The 23914-nt window shown below is 39.9% G+C and overlaps 2 protein-coding genes across 8 annotated transcripts in view; one reads left to right on the top strand and one right to left on the bottom strand.

The window, feature by feature from the left end:
* The window catches only part of CMSS1 (cms1 ribosomal small subunit homolog), a 414416-nt gene that overhangs the window by 205491 nt on the left and 185011 nt on the right, over nt 1-23914 (bottom strand). The gene's annotated exons all lie outside the window — the stretch shown is intronic.
* LOC140507271 (filamin A-interacting protein 1-like) overlaps nt 1-23914 on the top strand; it is a 216600-nt gene that overhangs the window by 138643 nt on the left and 54043 nt on the right. The window contains exon 2 of one of the 2 annotated variants that reach the window (XM_072615385.1): nt 8146-8257. The gene's annotated coding sequence lies outside the window, so the exon portion shown is untranslated. Of the gene's footprint in view, nt 1-8089; nt 8258-23914 lie in introns of those variants that run through there. The other variant, XM_072615386.1, reaches the window with a different exon arrangement.

Genomic DNA, 23914 nt, shown 5'->3' with positions numbered 1-23914 from the left:
AAGAGGAGATCAATGAGTTGGGCATGCAGCTGAAAAAGCTAGAAAAAGAACAAACTGAAAATCCCCAATGAAACACCAAATTAGAAATACTGAAAACCAAACGGGAGATGAATAAAACTGAAATTAAGAAAACTACTGAACTAATAAATAAAATCAAGGGCTGGTTTTATGAAAAAAACAATAAAACTGAAAAATCTTTGGTCAATTTAATTTAAAAAAAGAAAGAAAAAAGCCAAATTATCAGTATCAAAAATGAAAAGGGTGAACTCACCTCCAACGAGGAGGAAATTAAAAGAGTAATTAGAAACTACTTTGCCCAACCGTATGCCCATAAATTTGACAATCTTAGTGAAGTGGATGAATATTTACAAAAATATAAACTGCCCAGATTAACAGAAGAGAAAGTCAAATACTTAAATAACCTCATCCCAGAAAAAGAAATTGAACAATCCTCAACGAACTCCCTGGGTAAAAAGTCTCCAGGGTCAGATGGATTTACAAGTGAATTCTATCAAACATTTAAAGAACAATTAATGCCAATACTATATACGCTACTTGAGAAAATTGGTTGAGCAACTGTCCCCCCAAATTCTTTTTATGATACAAATATGGCGCTGACACCTAAACTGGGAAGAGCCAAAATAGAGAAAGAAATTACAGACCGATTTCCCTAATGAACGTAGATACAAAAACTTTAGATAAGATATTGGCAAAAAGATTATAGCAACTTATCAAGAGAATAATACACTTTGATCAAGTAGGCTTTATACTAGTAATGCAGGGCTGGTTCAGTATTAGGAAAACTATCGGCATTATTGATCATATCGACAAAACTAACAGAAACTATAGAATTGTCTCAACTGATGCAGAAAAAGCTTCTGACAAAATAGGAGACCCATTCCTATAGAGAACTCTGGAGAGCATCTACCTAAAACCATCATAAGCATCCCTGATTACTTCTTATAGAGGCCTATTCATTCAATGGGCGTTGCCTCACTGTAAATGAGTACCTGAATAGGCCAAGGTGTCCCACTGCATCCTGGGTCTTCTCCAAACTTTAAAGCACAGCTCATATACAGCTCCTCTTCCCATGAAGCTTTTACCTGATCTTCGGCCCAAAGCTCTTCCATAGTTTTTCCTGGATGAGTTTGCCTAATCTCTTTCCTCCCTTTGACTCTTTGACACCCTACCCACACCTAGATATCTAGGTGGTAGAGTGGATACAGTGCTGACCCTGGAGTCAGGAAGACTTATCTTTCTGAGTTCAAACTAGCTTCAGACACTTCCTAGCTGTGTGACCCTGGGCAAGTCACTGAACTCTGTTTGACTGATTCATTCATTCATTCATCTGTAAAATGAGCTAGAGAAGGAAACTGCTAGCCATTCCAGCATCTTTGCCATGAAAACTCCAAACGGAGTCAGGAAGAGTCAGACATGACTGAACAACTAGCATGGTTCCTGGTACACAGTAGGCACTTAATCTATGCTTATTCCTTTCCCTTTTGCCTTATGCTGTGTAGATGTTATTAGTGTGGAAAAAAATGTTAACTTCTCAAAGGCAGGAACAGTTCTAGTTTTGTCTTTGTATAAATGGCTGTTTATCAAGCCGAACTAAATTGATTGCTAAGGCAATATGCTACATTCAAATACCGAAGGATATTTTCGTTTCTTACATTCTTTAGCCCGATTCTTTGCCATCAAACTTCCATCTGCCAGCTCCTCTCTCATATAAATGAGCTCAGAAACCTGTATTAGAATAAAAGGCGTGCTTACTCTCTGGCCACTAAGCGTGAAGGATATTTGCAATCCTAGTTAAATGCCTAATTTAATAAACACTAAGGAATTTATGAGTTCATATAAAATCAATCAAATATTATTTACTTGCTATTTCACTGTACTCTTTTAGTAACATTATCATATTAAGGAGATTTTTGCAAAGGACCAAGGTAAGAAAATACTGGCTGAGCCTGTAGAAATATGGTTCCATTGACTCAATTATCAATATGACTGCACCAATATTACTGCATTTCTGGAAAACTACTAAGAAATTCCTCTACTGAAAAGTATATACGAAAAATCTGTTTTTTAGAATCTTTCTATTTTAATAAACTTTGTTAGTAACTTCTAATTTTTGGAACTATGTCTTCCAGAATGAAGGCATAGGGCTAATAATACAGTGTCTACACCCTGTGAGCTGGATAGTCTATTACCAATAGAAAGGCTCCACATGCACCAAAATACTGGACACAAAGCAGATGCCAATCATTTAGAAAAAAGCACAACAAACTGTGGCAAATGGGAGTAATGGAATCTTACCGTGCAGAAGAAAGGTTGTATATGATGACTACAGAGGAGCATGGAAAGGTTTACATGTGCTGTCACAAAATGAAGTAAGAGCAGAGGCAAGAAATAAATTTATATAAAATGGCCTCCAACAACGTAAATGGAAAAAAACCAATCATCACCACACAATGAAAAATATATGCTATAAATTACAAAGCACAAGCCTGATCCTAAAAAGGAGATATGAGAAGACACACCTTCCCCCCTCCTTTGACAATGACAATTTTCTTTTAGGTCTTTTTCGAGTCTTAATTTTTATGACTAAGGAGAAATGGGTGGTACCAGTGGTGGTAGTAACATCCAATGAACACTCGACCCATTAAAAAAAGTGCAATTCTTTATTGTCTTCTTGGCAATCAAGAGCTGTTGAATCGCTAGGAACCAGACATATATTTGGAATTGTTTTTCCTATCAGTGGCGATTGATTTATGCTGGATTATTTATATCCTTTTGGCTGATGCCCATATTGACCCTATGACATGCATGTGTCTTTCTTCATCCTTCCTTTCTATCTCTTTCTTCACTCCCTCCCTCTCTCCTTCCTTCCCTTCCTCCCTTCTTTCCTCCTTCCTTCCCCTCCTTAGGCTACCCAGTCCCAGCTCCCCTTCTAGGTGGCTTATCAAGCACATCCTATTGGCTTAGCTCAGAAGTGTCAAATACATGACCCACATCACTGAACCAAAATAAAATTTAAATGGCAAAAGAAATAAAAAATACAATAAACTAGTGAACACGAGGCCTGCCATACAGTTTAGTGGTTTCCATTCCCACTTGAGCTGATGCCCCTAGGTCTTAGTTCACTGTAGCTCAAGAGATCTGGCAGCCCCAACCTCTGGGACAGCCGGAATGACAGATGTTCGTCGCCGGTATTTTCAAACTAGCTGCCCAGGCAGCCTTTAACCATGAAACACAGGAAAGAAAACATTCTGGTACAGGAATCTAATATCTACCACCTTTATCTCAGCCTCTTGTTCCAGCTCCATAACTTAGTTTCACTGCTTTTCTAGAAGGTGAATCTCTCTGGAATCATGAATGACAGTACTGTTCACTTTGGTCTTTACACACACACACACACTGTGGAGTTCAGATTTGGTTTGAAATACTGCTATGTGTGTTATACAGGGTTTTTATGCTGAGATCAGGAATTGTAAATGGATTTCATACAGCAAGGAAATGCAGCTTTAGCATTGTAGAGGTAAAATCCCAAATAAACCCTCCTAGGAAGAAGGAAAGAAAGACAGACAGACAAATGAAAGAAAGAAAGAAAGAAAGAAAGAAAGAAAGAAAGAAAGAAAGAAAGAAAGAAAGAGAAAGAAAGGAAGGAAGGAAGGAAGGAAGGAAGGAAGGAAGGAAGGAAGGAAGGAAGGAAGGAAGGAAGGAAGGAAGGAGGAAGGAGGGAGGGAGGGAGGGAGGAAGGAAGGAAGGAAGGAAGGAAGGAAGGAAGGAAGGAAGGAAGGAAGGAAGGAAGGAAGGAGGAAGGAAGAAAGAAAGAAAGAAAGAAAGAAAGAAAGAAAGAAAGAAAGAAAGAAAGAAAGAAAGAAAGAAAGAAAGAAAGAAAGAAAGGAGGAAGGAAGGAAGGAAGGGAAGGAAGGAAGGGAAGGAAGGAAGGAAGGGAAGGAAGGAAGGGAAGGAAGGAAGGGAAGGAAGGGAGGAAGGAAGGAAGGGAAGGAAGGAAGGAAGGAAGGGAAGGAAGGGAAGGAAGGAAGGAAGGGAAGGAAGGAAGGAAGGGAAGGAAGGGAGGAAGGAAGGAAGGAAGGAAGGAAGAAAGAAAGAAAGAAAGAAAGAAAGAAAGAAAGAAAGAAAGAAAGAAAGAAAGAAAGAAAGAAAGAAAGAAAGAAAGAAAGAAAGAAAGAAAGAAAGGAATGAAGGAAGGAAGAAAGAAAGGAAGAAAGAAAGAAAGGAGAGAGGGATGGAGGGAGGGAGGAAAGAAGGAAGGAAAGAAATCCTGTTGTGATACTGTTAAAATGACTTAAATAATGACATAAATCACATTCCCAGTTTGCAAGGGATGATATAAAACTGATTTTAGTTTCTCTGCAGTGAATTACTGAGGAAAATAAAGTGCTTTTAAGCCAGCAGGAGAATGCTTTTACCTTCTTACACCTGGGCTGCTTCTCCTTCCAGCTGCCTGGATATTGGCCATTTTCCAGCTCATTAGCAAAATGGCAAAGGATGTAGGAACAGGAAAAATAAATGCCATGTTCAATTGGCTGTGGGTGCCTCAGTTGTTTAGTTTATGAGGAAGCCAAAGTCATGTGGTGAATAGTCAAGAATGCCCTGCTCAGCTGGAGGCAAAATGGACAAGATTAGGAAAACTATAAAACAGTCAATTGTGTATCATTAAGTAAAATAAAAAGTTTTTGGTAATTCCTGGAAACTAAGTTGCTGATTTTTGTTACTGTCTTAGTTTTCATGGGAGTTACAATGGTAGCCCATTACATGGTATATCCATTTTCTGGGTAGTCATTTCATCATGTATCCTTCTGAATTTCTTTTCTTTCTTTCTTTCTTTCTTTTTTTTTTTTTGGAGCATGTGTATGGGAGATTAAAAAAAAAGAGAAGAGAGGTATTCTCTACTACCTATAGGAAGTGGTATGCAGGCAAATGTTTAATAATAGGCTCTCGGGGAAAAAGAAGTACTCATGATACACTTTTAAGATTCATCTGAATTGTCGCCATCTTTTTCTCAGTCTAGACAATCGAGGAAGCAATAAATCCAGTCACAATTTGTAGCATTCGCTGCTTTCGGAGATAGAAACGCCAGTACTGACAACTGGACAACTGGCTCTGGTTGGAGCTGGCTTCAGCACACACCTGCCTTCAGGTCATAGATATAAAACCCCTTCAGACTAAGCAGGATCCATTCCAATCAACTTAAAATTTGGGTCGTGTTTATTAAAAGAGGCCCTCCCCAACCTCCAGTAATTCCAGTGCCTTTGCTCTGACAAGGATTTCCTATCTATCCTGCATTAGCTTGCTTTGTATCGATTTGTTTGCATGGTTTTTCCCCCATTAGATGGTAAGTTTTCTGAAGGCGGAAGACTTGTCTTTTACCTCTTTCCGTATGCTCAGTTTAACAAGGTGCCTGGCACATCGTATAGGCTTAACAAATACTTACTGATTGGCCCAAATTACAAGAGATAATGTGTATGTATATATGCACATGTATATATAACAGTACAACAGGAGAGAAATATATTTCCAAGGGGTTCTGTTTGGTTTTATCCTTTTTTCAATAACTATGCTAGAGACTCTGAGGTGCTAAGAAATAAGGAAGCAAAGAGTCTTATCTTTAGCTTTTAATAAAACAACTACGATTGCATTCACCTAGGGATGGAGACGAAGCCTCTCTTTTGTAAATGTCACAGCATCCATCAATCACAAATCATTTCTTAAGCCCCTGCTGTGTGTCAAGCACTGTGCTAAGTCCCATTAGCCAATTAACCACAGCGTAAGAGAAAGAAGAGGTACCATGTTATCTACGTGGGGGAGTATAAGCGAGGGCTCACAAGCATGTTTCTACAGTACCACTAATTAATACTCTAATAGATGGGAGAGTCATCACTGGCCTAGGAAGAAAATCATCCAGTGGAATAAGGGTAAAAAGAGACAAAAGTATGAGGATGGCACTGTTGACTTTCATGGGCATGACAGGAAGGGAAGGTTTTTTTGAAATGCAAGAGAAAGTACCGGCAACTACTAATGCTGAGTCACTTTCCTTTCTTTATCAGAGTAGATAGTCCTCAGCTCACAAGGTCTGGGTTAACGGTTCAGTCTTCTCATTCCTTCCCTCTAAGGGATGTTCCACTTCCCCCTGATACCACCCAGGGCCCCTCTACTTTCTGGAGCCTAGGTCAGCATTCTTACTTTACTATTAAACCACCAGCATCCAGGTGCTGCAATGAACAGAGAGCATCGTGCCTGAAGATTCCTCTTCCTGAATTCAAATCTGACCTCAGACATGTATTAACTGTGTGACCCTGGGCAAGTCATTTAACCTTGTTTGCCTCAGTTTCCTCATCTACAAAATGAGCTGGAGATAGAAATGGCCAACCCCTCCAGTATCTCTGCCGAGAAAATCTCAAATGGGGTCACAGGGTCAGACAAAACTGAACACAGCAGCAACCAGCCTTTCTTGAATCACCTTGGCATGTTCCTCACTTGGAATCAGAGTGCAGAATCTCTGTTTGAGAAAGCAGCTAAGATGTCACCTCGCAGAACTCTATATAACATGATACGAGATTCTCCAATGTGTCCCACATGGTGAAGAATCAGAGAAGCATTAGAGCCAGAAGGGAGACAAGAGGCAGAAAATGATTTCTATGAGGAACCCCACAGAGGAAATGGAAAAAACCTACAGCTTCTCATTATTCTTACGGGACACATTCTTGAGTTGCTTAGAAAAAAAAAAAGACTTTAACCCTAGGGTGGAAACAAAGCCTGGTACCATTGGCCTTATGGATTGACTCAACAAATACAGAGAATGAATACACTTTTATAAAGAAAAACAAACACTTCATTCAACATCTTCCTATTTTCTGTTTAATGAAATAGCTAATTTTACAGAATCAAATCATGAATGAGCAATCCTTTATTTAAATGCACAGAAAGTGGAATCAATTTATGACTCATTTGTCAAAATAAGGAACAGATGTTTTGAGAGGATACAATATTTCTATTTCTATTTTGGTACATTTAATTTTTTGGCCAGCAAATCCCAATTAATACACATCTTATTTAAAAAAAAAAACAACCCTGAGATGCAATATTTTCAGGGTTTCTATGAAAAGTATGCTTTTCTAGGAAAGCACCCTTTTTGATTCTTTTTTCCCCCTAAGGTCTAAAACATATTACTATTAAGCTAATGTAAGAATGAAGTCATCTGGAACTGGAGAGGCAACGTGTGACAACAGCTGGAGGGGACTCCGAAGTTGTGTGGATCTCTGGGCTTTTAACTCTACAAAGTTTTGCAAAAATAAACCCACCAGGCACTCTGAAGAAATAAAATACTTAAAATCCATCTTGGGCTCAATGTCGTGACTTTTTTGAAACTGCCACTTAATGAAGGGGGAAAGAGGTCAATAGTAAAATTCTCAGTCATCTTATTTAGAATGACTGCTTACATAGCCAACAGCCATAAAATTTTTATATTTTTTCCTTATTAGAAATTTAAAAATAAAGCTTTATGACCATCAAAATGTCTCCCTGGAAAGTCACTGGATCACCTCTCTAATTTAATAATCTTTTACAAAATAATCACAGCTTCTGTAACTTCGAACTGCAGAGTGGAAGCCCTGACTGAGAGGGGTGGGGAGAGAGTGGGCCCATGTCTTAGGCTGGCTTAGAAGACAAGGGCAAGCTTGCTGCTCGCAGCAATGACTGCAGCGACTGTGTGTTTGGGTGCTTCCGTTGAGACTCTCAAGAATGTGAGATTCACATTTAACTCATTAAACCTCACACTGAATTTCAAAAGGAAAATTTCATTCTCATTATTCTACAAGTTAAAAAATGGAAGGATAGAAAAGACATGGGTGCCGCCCTCTAGGCCAATTGAATAGATTGTTATCTACCAGAACAAGAAAACGATAGTTCTCAAAGCACAACACCAGGAGTCGGATTCATAGCATTACTTTTTTTCTATTAGACAATATATATTTGTTTTTAACATGATCAATAATTTGCTTAGGACATTTAATAAAAACTAGATATTGCCTCACTGTGAATTAGCTCTCTTTGCGTTCTTGGTCTCTGATCCTACGACCCACGTTTCAGCTCCGCTCTTCTCTTGTATTTTTTTCAAAGTTACCATTGGGAGCTGGTGGAGTGGTCGCCCTTCTGAAGTGTCCAAAGGCCGGTAAACGTTTGAGAACTACTGCACCAGAAACACAGCTTCGATTCCTGGGTCAGCCTCACAGTAAGAGATATTTTTAATTTGACAATACTGAATGGCTTGACGCTAACTGATTGTGCACATGACAGGCAAGATGATCCAGCAGAAACATCACTGGACTGGGAATCGAGCGATCTGAATTCAAACCTTTATCTCTACCATTTGTGCCCATGGAAAACTAACCTCTCAGCTGTAGTGCTTTCACCTCTAAAATGGGAATGCAACCTACTGATACAGGATTATTGTGAGGATCAAATGAAAGGGGTGGCAGTAGAGGCAACAAAGCTATATTAACTACTTACTCGTGACAGGCCCTTGTGCTTTAGAAATGTTATCCCAATCGATCCTCACAACCACCCTGGGAAGTAGATACTCAGGCACTTTGTCTCCTCTGGCTGCTCAGATGCAGAATCAGAATCTAGTGCAACTGCCACATTTTACAGATGAGGAGAATGGATCCAAAGGAAATAACTGTAACTTATTGAAGGTCACACGGTCAATAATAAATGCGAGAGGCAGGACTGACTCCATTCCAAGGCTTTTCTCAATCTACCTGAACCATTGTATCAGTTTCATTTTCCTTTGAGTCTCAGTCGTCCACCTCCTCTGGGTAATCTTTGCATGGAGATGACAACTTTGGGTATTTTTTTTATTGGACTTTCATGTGCTTTGCATATGTTAAAGTGATAAATGGTCTATTATTATTCATTAACTTTCTACCCTAAACTCCCACAATTCTTTATCTTACTTTGGGAGTGGAACAAGGAAACGATTAGTGACGTTTGCCTCATCTCTTTAACTTCAAGCTTTATAAAGCCCTAGTTCTTCATACAAAGGGCATTAGGGTCACAAGAGATGCCTGGCTAAATCATTCTTGACTTGTAAAATGTGAAAAGGACATTTACTCTTTACATAAAACGTAAAAGAAAAAAGGCCAACCAGAAATGCTTAAATCAGGTTGATATAAATGACATAATTTTTCTACCCCACATTCATTATGGTACAAATCAGTACCACCCAAGCCAATCTAAATGCTCACATGGCACAAGATGTATCGAGGGAGAGGGGAAAAAAATATCTGGCCTTCCTATGTTGTTCTCTAGATTCATCCATACGTTAAATCTTTCCAAACGAGGGTGCTGACATGGGTTCATTTCATAAGCACAGAAAGATCTCGCGACAGCCTGTGGAAACATGAACCATTATTTACACTGGAAAGAATGACTGGGCGCAGCTGCGCCCAGCAGTAGGAACAGAAAAAAAGACTGTCATTGTTGTGTTATGACTGTAATAACTAATGGGTAGGTATGGAATAGGTTCCCCAGGTCTAAATCAGACCAGGAGGGAGGTTTCCGATGCTGTCTTATGACACCAGTCCCTCACGTTTTATGATATCAGCAGAGTCCCCTGATGAATTTATAATCTGGTAATCTCTCTGCAGCATTCATTTTCCACATGCAAATCCCTGGAACCTAACAACTTTTTAATGCCTCTACCAATGGCCAGGCTGAATGGGCCACTCTGGGTTCACATATGTTTACTTCAAAGGGAAATGTCTTTTCAAATTTGTGAACAAGGTCAGTTTTCCCTTCTGTGGTGGCAGAACTGGAATATGAATCCATCACATTTGACTCTAAGTCCAGAAGTTTTTCCATTGTAGCATCATCTGTCTTATGATGATCTGGCTTAGGGCTAGCCTTTTTCTTTAAGTGATGAGAAGTTTGCTACTCTTACCTGAAACCTTTCAGTTGGGAGGAGGAAGGGGTGGTTCAGACTATTCAAAGATGAAGGGATTTCACCTGCAGAGACCCAAGGAAGGTGGCACCACTGCCATGATTCTTTCCCTGCATCTTTATTGTTGTTCAGTCGTTTTTCAGCCATGTCCAATTCTGCGACCCCATCTGGGGTTTTCTTTGCCTAGATACTAGAGTGGTTTGCCATCTCCTTCTCTAGTTCATTTTACAGAAGGGGAAACTGGGGCAAACAAGGTCAAGTGACTTGTCCTGGATCACAGAGCTTGTTAGATCTGAGGCCAGATCTGAATTCAGGTCTTCCTGACTCTAGGCTAGGCACTCTACCTACTGTGCCACCTAATTGTCCAAGCAGTGAAAACCTACAGGAAGCTTCCATAATGGCAAAGTTAATGGAAGTGGCAGTATTTGGCTAGTACTACTGAGCTAGAATCGACTATTGGATGACAAACGATCTTTGGAGCCATGACTTAGAGATTTATGGTTTTGGGGGGCGGGGTGAAGGTGGAATAGGGTTAACATATAAGAGGTTTTAGCTGCTAGGAAGACACCTCAATTACACCACAATGTGAGTCAGAACCAAGAGACTTATTTTCCTGGAATCTGTTAGTAATTCAACATATGATCTTGGAAAAAGCTGAGGATTCTCTTGGTGTCTTTGTATTGGAAATACCTACACATAGCCCCAGGAAAAAAAAACCCAAAAAGCTGTTGTCTGTCCCTCCTTAGCATAAAGGTCACCAGCTAAGAAAGGTACTCTGGGTCAGGCCAAATAGTGCTAAATTCTGGGTGTCGATTCTTCCCTTTCTCTATACAACACATGCTCAGAATATTCCCAAACTCTTTACACAGCAAACTCCAGCAGGAAATATCAGTCTCCAAATGATGTAACCCTGGATTGTTCACTTGGGAGTTTCCCAAATGTCCTGCAGCCTATGGAAGGGTAAGATTCACACAGGACTTTACAATTTGTAAAATGTTTTCTCTACATTACCTCCTCTGAGCCTTTGCCTAGGAATAAGGAGTTTCTACTAATGCTTAAGTTCCAGTCCTCACTGTGGGCTGTCCTGCCCACGCCCAGCAATCTCTTAGTCCAGATATACAGAATGGCCATATTCCTCCACTTCTAGCATCCCTTGCAGCTCAATTCAGAGTTTCTTGGTACCCAGCAGCAAGGAAAGATGATATGGCTGTAAAGTGAAGGAAAACTTTCAGGACACTGGATTGGCTGGCCCAATTATTATCCTTCTCAGTTTGGTAAAATGCACCTTAGCAGTCTTCCTATGAGCAGGTTCCGGCTCTGTGTTTATAAAGTGCTTTGAGTTCTACGGAGAAGGGAATGATGTTAACATACAAGGCATTATTACTACCATTATCCTCTAGATAACCTTATGAGGTAAGTATAAATGCCAGAGGGAATATTATTTTACAGGAGGAGAAGTCGAAGCAAAGAGGGCAGCTGACTTGCTCAAATTCAGAGGCAATTTCAAGAGCAAAAAGTCCTGTACTTGTATCCACTGCTAGTTTCAATCCAAGTCTTTCTAAAACGCTTTCTTCATGATTTAGAAAGAGGTGGGAGCTTTGTTTTTTCCCTAAGGACTTAAACAATTCTCACCCCCATCCCAGTCAGAAAAGGAACGGACTAGGCATGGAGTGGTCACCTAGACTCTCGGGCAATACCCACCTGCACTGCAGATGGATGCCACAGCGGCTCAGACAGGCAGGCTCCAATTATCTCCCATCCAGGGCTCTCAATAAAGGCTGCTCAGAGCACTGCCAGCCTGATTTAATTCAGTTACAGCAAAGAAAAAAAAGGAAGGAAGAAAAAAAGAAAAAGGGAGAAAAAAAGCTATTTCTTCCAAGTACAGCACGGTCCATTGAGTTCATTCTCCTCAGAGTTACGTCTTGTACAGGTGGCCCATATAACTTCACAAAGACTCTGCTCTCTGAATGGTTTTTCAAATCCAACATATTACATTTATTAGAACAGGTCTGACTAAGTCTCCAAACTATTTTGATGGGGCCCTGTACAATAGCAATCCTTGATGGGGAAGTAAAAACCTGCTAAACTGAGGAATACTTATTTCCAAACCTTAAAATTTTACATAACTGGGGGGAAATCACAAGTAATACAAAAGGATTTTAGCCATAGGTTGAAAACAAAACATCAAACAACTGAGGATGACAAGGAGGAAAAAGGGAAAGAAGAATAAAGAGTGGAGGAAAACATCATTCTTGACCCGGTTCGTACTAACCACTGCACAGCACATCACCATCTTGCTCAGAAGAGGCAGTCTCATCTAAAGCACTGATATCAAACTCAAAATAGAAATGGGGGTCGCCAAACCATCCATGGTGGCTAGGTAGAGCAAGGGATACAGTGCTGGGCCTGGAGACAGGGAGACTCACCTTGCTGAGTTCAAATCTGGCCTCAGATACTTACTCGCTGTGGGACTCTGGTCAATCCCTTGACCCTGTTTGCCTCAGTTTCCTCATCGATAAAATGAGCAGAAGGAAATGGCAGACATTTCAGTATCTCTGCCAAGAAAATCCTAAATAGTATCATGGAGTTGGCCCACACAACAACAAAGAAGATGTGTCCGCTCTCTTGTTCACATAAAGCCAGGGTTGACTTGATTCACATGAGCAGAAATAGGGTTGTAAAAGATCTTAACATGATGGAAGGATCTAGCTACCAAGAAGTTCTGATAGAGATAAATCTCAAGTCTAACTTTAGCTAAAATAGCAACTATATACATATGGGACTCAAATGACCTGGCTTAAAAGCAGGCCTTAAAAAAAAATCTGGTGGTTTTTGAGGACCGTAAGCTCAATGAACCAACTGTGCTACGTCAGCTAAAAGTTTTAGACTTTTTTAAAACAGAAACATAGAGATTGGAGTAAAGTGTGTAATAGTCCCAGTATATTTGACACTGATTAAATTATATCTGATATGAATGGCAACATTTTCGTATGGGCATTGACAAACTGAAGCACAAGAGCTGGGACAACCAGGATAGTGAAGGTTCTGGAAACTATGCCATACGAGGCTAGTAGAAGGAATTCTGGATACTGAACACAGAACAGACAAAACAATGGGAAAAAAGTGGAAGGGAACGTCATCTGGAAGAGTGACTACGATTATACTTAATCTGTGAACTACTGGAAGACTCCGGATGACTAGGGAAGCTCGTTTCAAAACAATATAAGAAAACTTCTTGAGTTCTCTCAAAATGAAATGTGGTCGCCTAATAATGAGTCCTCTATCATGGTGAGTTAGTCCTGTTCAAGCAAAAGCTCGGTGGTCACCTGTCAGGGATGTTTATAGAAGATATGGCTGCACCTGATAGATGACTGGACCAGATAACCTCCAGAGTTTCTTCCAACTCACAGAATCTGAGAACATTAGCACTTACAGACCACCTACTCTGAATCAGTCATTTTATAAATGAAGAAACTAAGGTCTCCCAAAGTCATTTAACCAAGGTTCTAGGTCTCATTAGTACTGGAGGTGAAGCTAGATCCCCTGATTCCAAGCCTGGGGTCACTGATGCTATTCTATGCGATTTCAGCATGTGAAACATCTATGTAAAGCCGACATCTGATGACTTCGGGATACCATGGTATAACACATAAAAACAATCACAAATAAAGGAAAAAGTAAATAACAGTCTGTGTGTTTAATACCACGAAGAGCCTGTATATGTAGTGAAAACTAGGGAGGAGGAGACCACAAAACATCGACAACAAAGCAAAATCCCAGATAAAATCCAAAACATGACATTCCGACAAAGAAAATGGGACACATGAGGCACGGGATGGTTACCTAGAGCTCCGGGCACTGCTTCCTTCATCCTGGTGGGGCAATTTAGCTTTACAACCTTCAAGAAACTTCCCACTAAAACTGGTTTCAACTATAGATTTATTACATTTTCCAAAGTTACGTCATCTGGATTATTCATATTCCTGAGGGAATCAAGGGTCTGCATTGTAAACTGTTACAATAAATATTAATGAATATCACGGCTGATAAAACCTGACATTTACACACATACGCACACACATACACATACACAAAGGGAATTTTCACCTTATATGGTTACTTTTAAAAAAGCTGCCCTTTTCATGCTTAACTTTGTTGGCCTGCCAAAAACACAAAGTACATGTACTTTAAAAACACCAATTAAAAATATTAACAACACAAAAATATATAAACCACACTTCGGATCCAAGGGCACATAGATGGATGTGGATTCAGACAGTAAATAAGCATGAAATGGATAAGACAAGTGACATCATCCAGAAGGAAGCAGAAACAATGGTCCGAAAGTGATAGTGAGTCCCCCTCTCCTCAACCCCATTAACGACCCCACCCCTTTAAGCAACGAATTTAATCATAAGGTAACAGATAAAAGAACCAAAAGGAAGGGGTGCAAATGAGTGACTTTTATAAGACATGTCAGGTTTGTATATGTTTTATATTGCAAACTGGGGTAAGACCTACACAGCTTTCCATTTGTCATCTGGAATACATTCCCTGCAAGATCACATTCTCCTTGATTCTCTCCTCGGTGCACAAGAACAGATGTTTCCATTGGTTTAAAGGGGGCAGAAGCTTCTTCAGATCCCTCCTTTGGCCCCACCTCCACTCCAAACCACCACCGCCCATACAATCTTCAGTAGCCAAGGGCATGGACAATGGACTTTTCCTATGATGCTCTAAGTCACAGGATAGAAAAGGATTTGGGGACTTGACTTTAACCCAGAGAGAATGAAATGTGGGGTGTCCCATACTTTGATGTAAGGATTCGGTTCTTGCATTCACCTCAATATTTTTGTACTATAACCTAAATTTACTGGATGGCATAAAATTTTGTTCCCTTCATGTTGTTTAAGTCTGAAGTCTAACCCAAAGGAAAAGACTCATGGTATTACTCCTTGTTATTTATTTAAAAGAAAAGTCCTATTTACAAAACCTTTGCTTTAATTATACAACAGTCAATAATTCTCTTGCCCTCTGGGAGGCAATCTGATAGTTCACTGGCGTCTCACCATAGCACTATCTGGGGGGTCTGTTCCATGTGATTGCTTTAGAACTGCCAAATCATGATGTGCTTTTGGTACTTTAGTGACTAAATTTCCTTGTATCAAGTCCAAGAAAGAGTTGCCTTACATGAAATTCTGATCTGTAGTAAATAATATTACTGACTTTTCCGCGTGTTTTCTATTTTATGTCTGGATAACTGAGGCACAGTAAAGCTAGGTGACTTGGTGCTTCAGTTTCACATCTGTTCCAGGCTATCTCACTATCTACCTGATTCTGTTCCCCGCTTCTCCCTGATTAAGCATTTTCCATAATGAAACTAAGGCCTGAACTCCCCCATAGGTCTTCTAGGATCCAGGACCTCAGTCCATGAGAAAGTTACTCCATTCATTTTTGGAGTTCTCAATCTTGGGCCCAACCCAGCAGATCAGGTGTGCCCACATTAGCCCCTTTATCTATTGCTGGGCCTGGACACCAGACTGTGTTTCAGTTTCATAGCTTTTCCAGTCATCCACCTAGATCTACCTTTAATCAGAAATCTGCTCCTCTCTACCAGGATTACCACTCTCCCCACCTGACCTGAGACCTGAACCTCCACACTGACTATTCCAGAATCCATGATCATCACACTTTATGTTGGTTCTCACTAGTTAAGTTCAGAAAACTCATCCACGGAAAGTTGGCCACAAGATAGTGAAAGTTTTGGGGGGCAAAGCCACTCACAAAACTGTCTTAAAGCATTACAGGTTTTGGTGGCGGGAAGGTCTAAATGGATGACAACAGTTTTTTTGAAGTACATTGTGTACTTCCCCACCAATGGAAATGAAAGAAATCTCCATAAAATCCATTTACATAAGTACTTGAAGCAATCTTCCTCCTAACCATAAGTGCATACACACATTCACACAAACACACAGAGTATATTTTTAAAAGGTGATGATTAAAGCCGTACTGAATCATACCACTTCAAATAAGACACCTAGATTCCAGACAAATGAAGAGATCCTCTACTCAAGTTTGTATCTGGCTTTTCACTTATTATCAGATAGGGGTAGGAACTAAGGCCTTTCCAAACTCTAAAACCTGACTTGCATTATCATTTATACTGATCATTTACAGTTATGTAACTTTTGCTTTTAATTAAAGAGAAAAAGCAGATCATAAATATCCTCTATCTTATGTCTCCATCCCAAACAGCATCTGTGACATGTAGGGGGGAGTTTTACCAAAGATGACAGACATAACGCACTGTATCTTTTATAGCGATGCATTTTAACTCAGAAGGGGGAGGCTCAAAGGCCTAAAACAAAACTCTTCGGGGAGAGAAATGAGGAGAGCAGGGTAACAGTAGATAGCCACATCTAGGACGGTGGGTGGGACCTTGGGTGCCATGGGATTGAGGCCATAGCAATAAGAGGAAGGGACGTCTGAAGAGCTCATTCTTGACCACACACCCAGCTTTCCCTGGCTTATACCTCCTCATTAGGGCCACTATCATCTTCATTCAAGAGCAAATTCATGGATGTAGTTCTCTGATGGTCCTTACAAATGACATGTTTTTGAGTTGAATTTTGTTCAACTTTGATAATTACAAGTAAGGAACCTGCCCTGTGCTATCATACCTTCTTGAATGAAACTGGAGTACAGGAATGATGTAGAAGGAGCTATTCAGGAAGAGACGTCAAGCCCAATCCATGTAGAGTAGAGGAAATGTGGGCCAAATGAAACTTAGGGATCTCAGGGGTTTCAATAGGCTCCAAAAATACAAAAAACCCAGTTATATCTTATCAGGACTATATGAAGAAATCTAGTTCAGTCAGAGATGGAATCAAAATCTGTAAGTCTTGGGGTTTATTTTATTCATCACATAGTTAAGGGATTGGTAGAATATTCTGGTGGAAAAAGTGAGAAGTATGGACTTCTCTACAAACTTGCAAATCAAATGAGAATCTCAAGATCTTCCAGGACTGAATCTTAATTCTAGGAAGAAGTGGGTAGAACAGTCATTTCTGATTCCTCAGGCCAGTCTGAACTAGTGAGGAAAAAAAAGGATTCTACTTAGGTCCAAGTAAAAGTATTTGAACAAAGTTTGCTTTGGAACTATCCTAGGGATACAGTGCTGGACCAACCCAAGGTTGACATGTTTGATGGCTCTTCCACTGGGATATGAAGGGTTTTTCCTGTTGGCTGGTTCTTTAGGACACAGTGGGCAAGCATCTGCCTCTAGCGAGTGTGTCTTTATGAAGGCAGCTGATCAACTGCAGAAAGTCTAAAGGAAGTGACTACAGTGCTCTCAGAGTGCAGGACAAAAGAACTGTAAGAGTTCACCCTGGATTAGAGGAGATGGAGGGGACCATAATAGCTAGTTTCAGGGATCTGAAGGGCTCTCAAATAGAAGAGGGATCATTTGATTTGTTCTTCTTGGCTCCAGAAGGCAGAATGAGGGAAGTTGTTGCAAAAGGTTAGGTTTAGGCTAGGTCTAAGAAAAATGCCATACTGAGAGAGCTGTGCCCATTTGGAGAAGGCTGCCTTGGGAGGTTCTACAGTCTGCCAGCAGAGTCTGAATGAGTCCTTGTGGGAGATGCTATTGAAAGGCTGCTATCAGTGAGGTTGCTGTGAAGATCACATGAGATCATGCATTTGAAAATGTACTGAATATTCTAAAGCACCATACAAATAGTTTTCACTAAGCAGTATTTTTTTCATTCTTATACTTTCAGTTTCATTAATGTATTTTGTTTTTATTACTCCCACTTCATGAGAGGTCTTATCAAATTAAAACAAAACAAAACCATTATCCCCACCAGCTGCTCTCCTTGGACTTGGACTCTACCACGTACCAGGAAATCTCTTTACCAGTAAAAGTGCCTTCTTGTGAGGTTGTATCACCTTCGGGACTGTCAGGATCCTCTGCTCCCTGGATTGGAGGGCTGAAGGGTGGAGCCAAGATCTCTTCCCAGAGCCTCCATTACAGAGGGCCCATGCACTCCTCAGACTGAATCCCAGTATGCCCTTCAGCTGAGTACACTCATCCCTTTTCAGCTTTCCTTTGTTTTTGTCTATTTCTATTAGTTTGGAAGCTGCTTGAGGCCAGGGATTGTCTTTCTATTTCTTATTGCCAACATTTAGCAAAGTGACTGGTACACAGTAGGTGCTTAATAAATGTTTACTGACCACTGACAGTTAAAGAAAAACATAATACAGTGATGTCCTCTTAAAGGTCATAAAACATTTCAAATTTGTACACACACCCCCATTAAAAAAAAATTAACAGAAATTATTTCCTTTCCTTCCTACCTCCACCTCACTGGAAAATAAAGGAAAAGAAAAAACAAATTTCCTGTAACAAATATGCTTATTCAGGCACATTTGGGTCAGTCTGCATTTGTTCTTTAAAGTTGCTAATTATTTCATATCTATGGACTACAAAATGGTATCCAGGCTAACTTCTGGCACAGAGAACATGTAAGGTTCTAACCAAGCCCAATTTCCCTGTGGATCTATGAAACAGTGGGAGAGGAAACACACAGAGAATACTGCCAGCTCCTCGCCAAAGGCCAGGCTGGAAGGCAGTGGGTGGGGTCTTCTTCCTGTTCCTGGGCCCAGGTCAGAGCTGCAGAAAGAGGTTATGCTATGCCTTGTTCCTTTCCTGGCAACTTTCCAACCAAGAACAACATTACGTGAAAGAGGACCAAGGAACAAACACCTCCTCCAACACTGTGGCAGGGCGGTGGTACTGGCACAACCAAGAGCAAGGCCATGCTCTGCTGTAATGTCACTGAGGGCCTGACTGCAGTGGGAGGTTGGACTTGGGCCTACCCACCCACTCCAAGATTGTAAAAGAGGACGGAGCTGGCCTTAACACAAAGTCACAATCCAGACCTGAGGCTCAAGTTACATCTTCAGGAAGCAAGCAAGAGAACTCAAACTACAATGAAGAAATGCTCTGGGTCAACAGAATCTCAAGATAAAGTAGTAGAAGGGAATACTTCAGCAGTAATTATAAACATGGAAAAATGAAATGAGCCATCCATAAGGACTTCAAGAGTGGATGAAAGAAAAAAAGAAAGAGATGAAACAAGAGATAAAGAACGAAATGAGAGCACTTTGGAAGAGAGAACAAACAACCGAGAATGGGAAGCCCGATACCCAAGTACTACAGACCTGGAACGGAACAAAATGAAATCGATGGTTCAATGATATAACAAGAAATATTTTTAAAAGTTAAAAAATTAGAATATGCATGGTCTTTACTATCAAAAGCAACCAACCTGAGTAAACAATCAAAAAAATGATCTAACACCGGGATATGATATTTCAGAAATCATATAAGAAAACTGTCTTGAAATACTCGGATAGTAAAGCAAAGGTAAAATAGAAAGAATCTGCAATTCACTTCCTGAAAGAAACTTTAACCTGAACACACCCCAAAATTTCATAGCTAAACTCCAGAGTTGCCAGGCCAAATACCGTAAGCACTTAGAAAGAAAGAGATCAACTACCAAGGAACCACAAGGAGGTTCACAGGTAATTACGTCACCATTATGATAAGATATAATTATTAACAACTTACTTTATGCTGGGCACCATGTGAAAAACAGGATAAGAAAACTTAGGATATAATTCCAAAGAGCAAAAAACCTACCAAGAATAACGTTCTTCAAAACCAAGTATAATCCTACAAGGGGGAAAATAGACTTTTAACAGAAGGGACAAATTTTAAAAATTCCCAATGAGAAAAACAAGAGAAAATGAGAAAGTAAAGAAATGGGGCAAAAAAAACGTGTCCATCAACTGGACAATGGCTGACCAATGCAGTAAATGAACATAGCTGATACTGCCCTGTACAAATGATGAATTCAGGAAAGACTCAGCAAATCTTTGAGCAGTTTTCTTCCAAAAATATTTCAGAGAAAGGTTTCTATGAACTAATGAAAAGTGAAATGAGAAGAACCAGAACAATTTCCACGATGACCACAATAATGTAGAAGGAAAACAATTTTAAAAGACTTCCTAACTCTAATCCCCACCGATAATAACTTTCGAAGATGGATGGGGAAAGCAGGCCTCAGGATCATGCCTCTTGGCAGAGACGTGCTGGACTAGAATGGAACAAACATCTTCTGGAGTGGCCAATGTCTGAGTTAATTTTGTTTAAATGTAGTTGGGGGGGAGGGAAGAAATACGTGTGTGCGATTCTGTTGGAGGAATGAATTAGTAAATAGTGAGAAAGAAAAAAAGGAAAGACTAGAAAGGTACATAAATAGGTTTGTTACTACCTCGCTAATTTAATAATTTAGATTATACATAACAGAAGTCATGTGTTCGCATGTAGCTGTCATTTTTGTTCTTTGCATATTGAAATGTTTGTGTTTGCTGGTGATTATGTTTAAAAAAAATAAAACAACTACATTTTGGAAGGGAGACCCAAGCTTAACACACACGCAAACATAAACACAAACTATTTTGTTATCTTTAATGTTTCCTCAAAAAAAAATCTCTTTTCATCAAAGATCCAATTGGCTGGTTTCGTCTACATCTTTTTTTAAAAAAAATAACAGCAGGTATCTTTCCTTTAATAATACACATGCCAAAAGGTCTAAGGTTTATCCCCTTTGTTATTGAACAACTTCCTGAAGATGATAATCCATACTTGTTTAGGGCACAGGGTGTACTGCCTCCAAACTTGAACCACATTTGATTACCATAGACACAATTCAAGTATTCCTCTGTTTAAATTTTCTTAATGGAAAAAAAAAGCACATAGTTCTTTGTAGTTCCATAAACTGAAGGGCTGGAAGGAGGCCTTGGAAATCACTTGTGATGAAACCCAAGAAACATTTGATCAAAGTTTTTCTGTAGCAAACAGAGATAACCTTTGAGCTGTGTTTAATACCAGAGAATGTCTGTAAACAGTTGTATGTTTAAGAAGGAAACAATGCTTCTCCTATCCAGCTTTACTGAGCTTCCCACTCCCTGTGGGGCATGGGCTGAGATTAGATTATATTCTGTATCATTAGGCAAAGAGACCAGGAAGCACTACAGGACTATGGGAAAATTTGAAGAGGGCTCGTACCACTAAGGAAGCGGGCCCGCAGCATCGGCCAATGAATCCGTTGTCCTTGCCTGTCCCTCCAAAGGGGCTGTATCTTTTCTAGCTTTTATCACATGACACAATCTGGAACTGAAATGACAAGGTAGTTAATGAGTTTCTATGGAAAACTATCGGCACTATGGAAAAAGCAGGCTGGCCTTTGGAATCTGGAGGGGATTCTAATTTCACCTTAGACAATAACTTCTTGTCTTAGAGAGACCCAGCTCCCTCATTCGTAAATCGGAGTTACTTTCATCTCACAGGGCTATTAGTCAATAAGCACTGATTAACAGGTATTTTGTGTGCCAGGCACTCTGCTATAGGCAAGCAGTCCCTGCTCTGAAGGAACTCACAGCCTAATAGGGAAGACACAAGAAAATAACTGGGATCACACTAGACACAGGAAGATTAGGGGTTCTTAACTTTCTTTGTGAGTGTCATGGACCTTTTTTGGCAATCTGGTCAAGCCTGGGGATTCCTCAGAATAATGTTTTTTAAATATACAGGATTACTAAGGAATCCAATTATATGGAAATAATTATATATACACACATGTATTATATAAGTTTACATATAAATTTATAATTATATATACCTATATACATTATATACACTTAATTATATATACACACATATATGTAGGTGTGTATATGTTTATACGTGTGTGTGCATATCATCAAGGGACACCTGGAATCCCTAGAAGGTAATCAAAGCAGAAGGCACCAAGTGGTTGGGGTGGGGGTGGGGGGGTTTCCTATATAAGGTGAGATTTAAGCTATCTTGAAGGAAGCCCAGAGGCATAGCTGGGTAGCAGGAGAATTTCAGACATGTGCAGAAAGCGCACTCTGAACCTTGATTGGAGGTTGTCCCTGCTATTACTAGTAGCATTAATGGTGGCGTCCATTAGCCAAGCTGTAGACATTCTGCCTCCTTAACTCCTCATGCTTTAATGGAGGTGGGATAGAAGATAATATAATTTTAAAAGTTATACCTTGGAGGAGATGGAATGAAAAACAAGCACTGTTTTCAGTTTCAAAGCATAATCTTGAATAAAGCCTTTATGTGGTTTCATCCCTTCATACCAAGAAACTTCAAGTGTTTTGTGTTTTTTGAAGTAGATATTGAGCTATGTACAAACACAGCCAAGGTTCTTATGGTAATGCTCTATCTCATCAGGCAGGTGAATGTATGTATGTATGTATGCATGCATCTGTATATGTACACACACACACATTTCCAGTGTTTAAATGGCACGCTGACAAGTAAAACAAGCCTGAGGTTTCACCTCCTATCAAGAAAATTGGCAAAGATGACAAAAGATGGAAACAGTTGGTATTGAAAAGGCTACATGAAACACACTGATTACATGGATGGTAAAATTGTGAACTGGGCCAACCACTCTGGAAACCAGCTTCAAGTTATGCTAACTGTCTACACCCTTTGACTCAAAAAACTCACCAAGAAGGGCTGGAATTTATGTAGCATTTCGAGGCTTACAAAGCACTTTATACACATTATCTCACTTAATTACCACAACAATTCTGTGAGCTGAATGCCACTACTATTTACATTTTACAGACAGGGAAACTAAGTCACTGAGAGGCTAAGTGACTTCCACAAGGTCATACAGCTAGGAAGTGTCAGATTTTGAGCTCCAATCTTCCTGACTTCAAGACCCACATTCTATCTGGTTGCCATGGTAGAATAATACCGCCACTAGGTTCACACACCAAGAAGGTCAAAGAATCCCACATCTACAGAAAGCTTCCACATGTAAGGACAGGACCCATATATATGGAAAATATTTACTGCAGCACTTTTGGTGGCAGCAAAGAAGTGGAAACAAAGTGTCTACTGAAAATTGTGATACAAGAATGTCACAGTGTATATATATACATATACATGCATATGTTATATATATATTCACACACAAATATATGTGTGTATATATTTATACACACACATATATCACTATATTACTATACCATAAATGTTGAGTATGGAGAATGAGAGAAACATGGGAAGATTCATATTGTGGCAATTAGAAAGGTTCCAGATATAGAGCTTCTGGGTAACTATCATTTTGTTAATACGGCCAGCATGTTATCAATAAAAGGATGGACATTTGGCTATCTCCCTTAGACCAAAGACTATTGGTGGTGATAGGCTCACGGTTTATATGCCCTTGGAGGAATGGATGTTCCTGAAGAGTGCCAACCAACTGTGACTGGTTAACACAGTGGGAGGTGTGCTATGCTGAAATGAGAGTCTTGGGGTACAACACTTAGATCATCCAAATTTTGGTCAAAGAGATATCAATTTCCATATCATCTGTCTGACAAAAGGAAGGATCCCCATCTTCCTAGATCTGTCTGAGCAAACACTAATAGCAGAAACAGACCTATATTACCCCAAACTCAGAATTTCTTTTACCGCCTTTTTAGATCTTGGCCTGGGTGACCTGTGAAGAGAGATTTCTCATACTGACTTGTTTCTGGATGAGAAAGCAGAAAAGGAGGGAAATGTTGGTCCTAATTCAGTAATTAGTTATTAAACAGAAGAGAGAAGTGATTCCTTTCTCACAATATGAACGGATGCAGAACGATGTCAAGCAAACTAGTGAAAACGACACACACAATGACTACCACCATGTAAATGGAAAGACCGAAGACGTCCAAGTCAGCTTTCTGTAACTTGAACGTCCAGGCTTGTCCTGACAGACGAGTTGAGTTTAACTTCTCCCTCGCTGCAAACGTGGAGGGTTACACGTATAGAATATCGTATACATCATC

The sequence above is a fragment of the Notamacropus eugenii genome, chromosome 5, assembly GCF_028372415.1.
Source record: "Notamacropus eugenii isolate mMacEug1 chromosome 5, mMacEug1.pri_v2, whole genome shotgun sequence".
Classification (NCBI taxonomy): domain Eukaryota; kingdom Metazoa; phylum Chordata; class Mammalia; order Diprotodontia; family Macropodidae; genus Notamacropus; species Notamacropus eugenii.
This window is presented reverse-complemented; position numbering and strand designations above follow the sequence as displayed.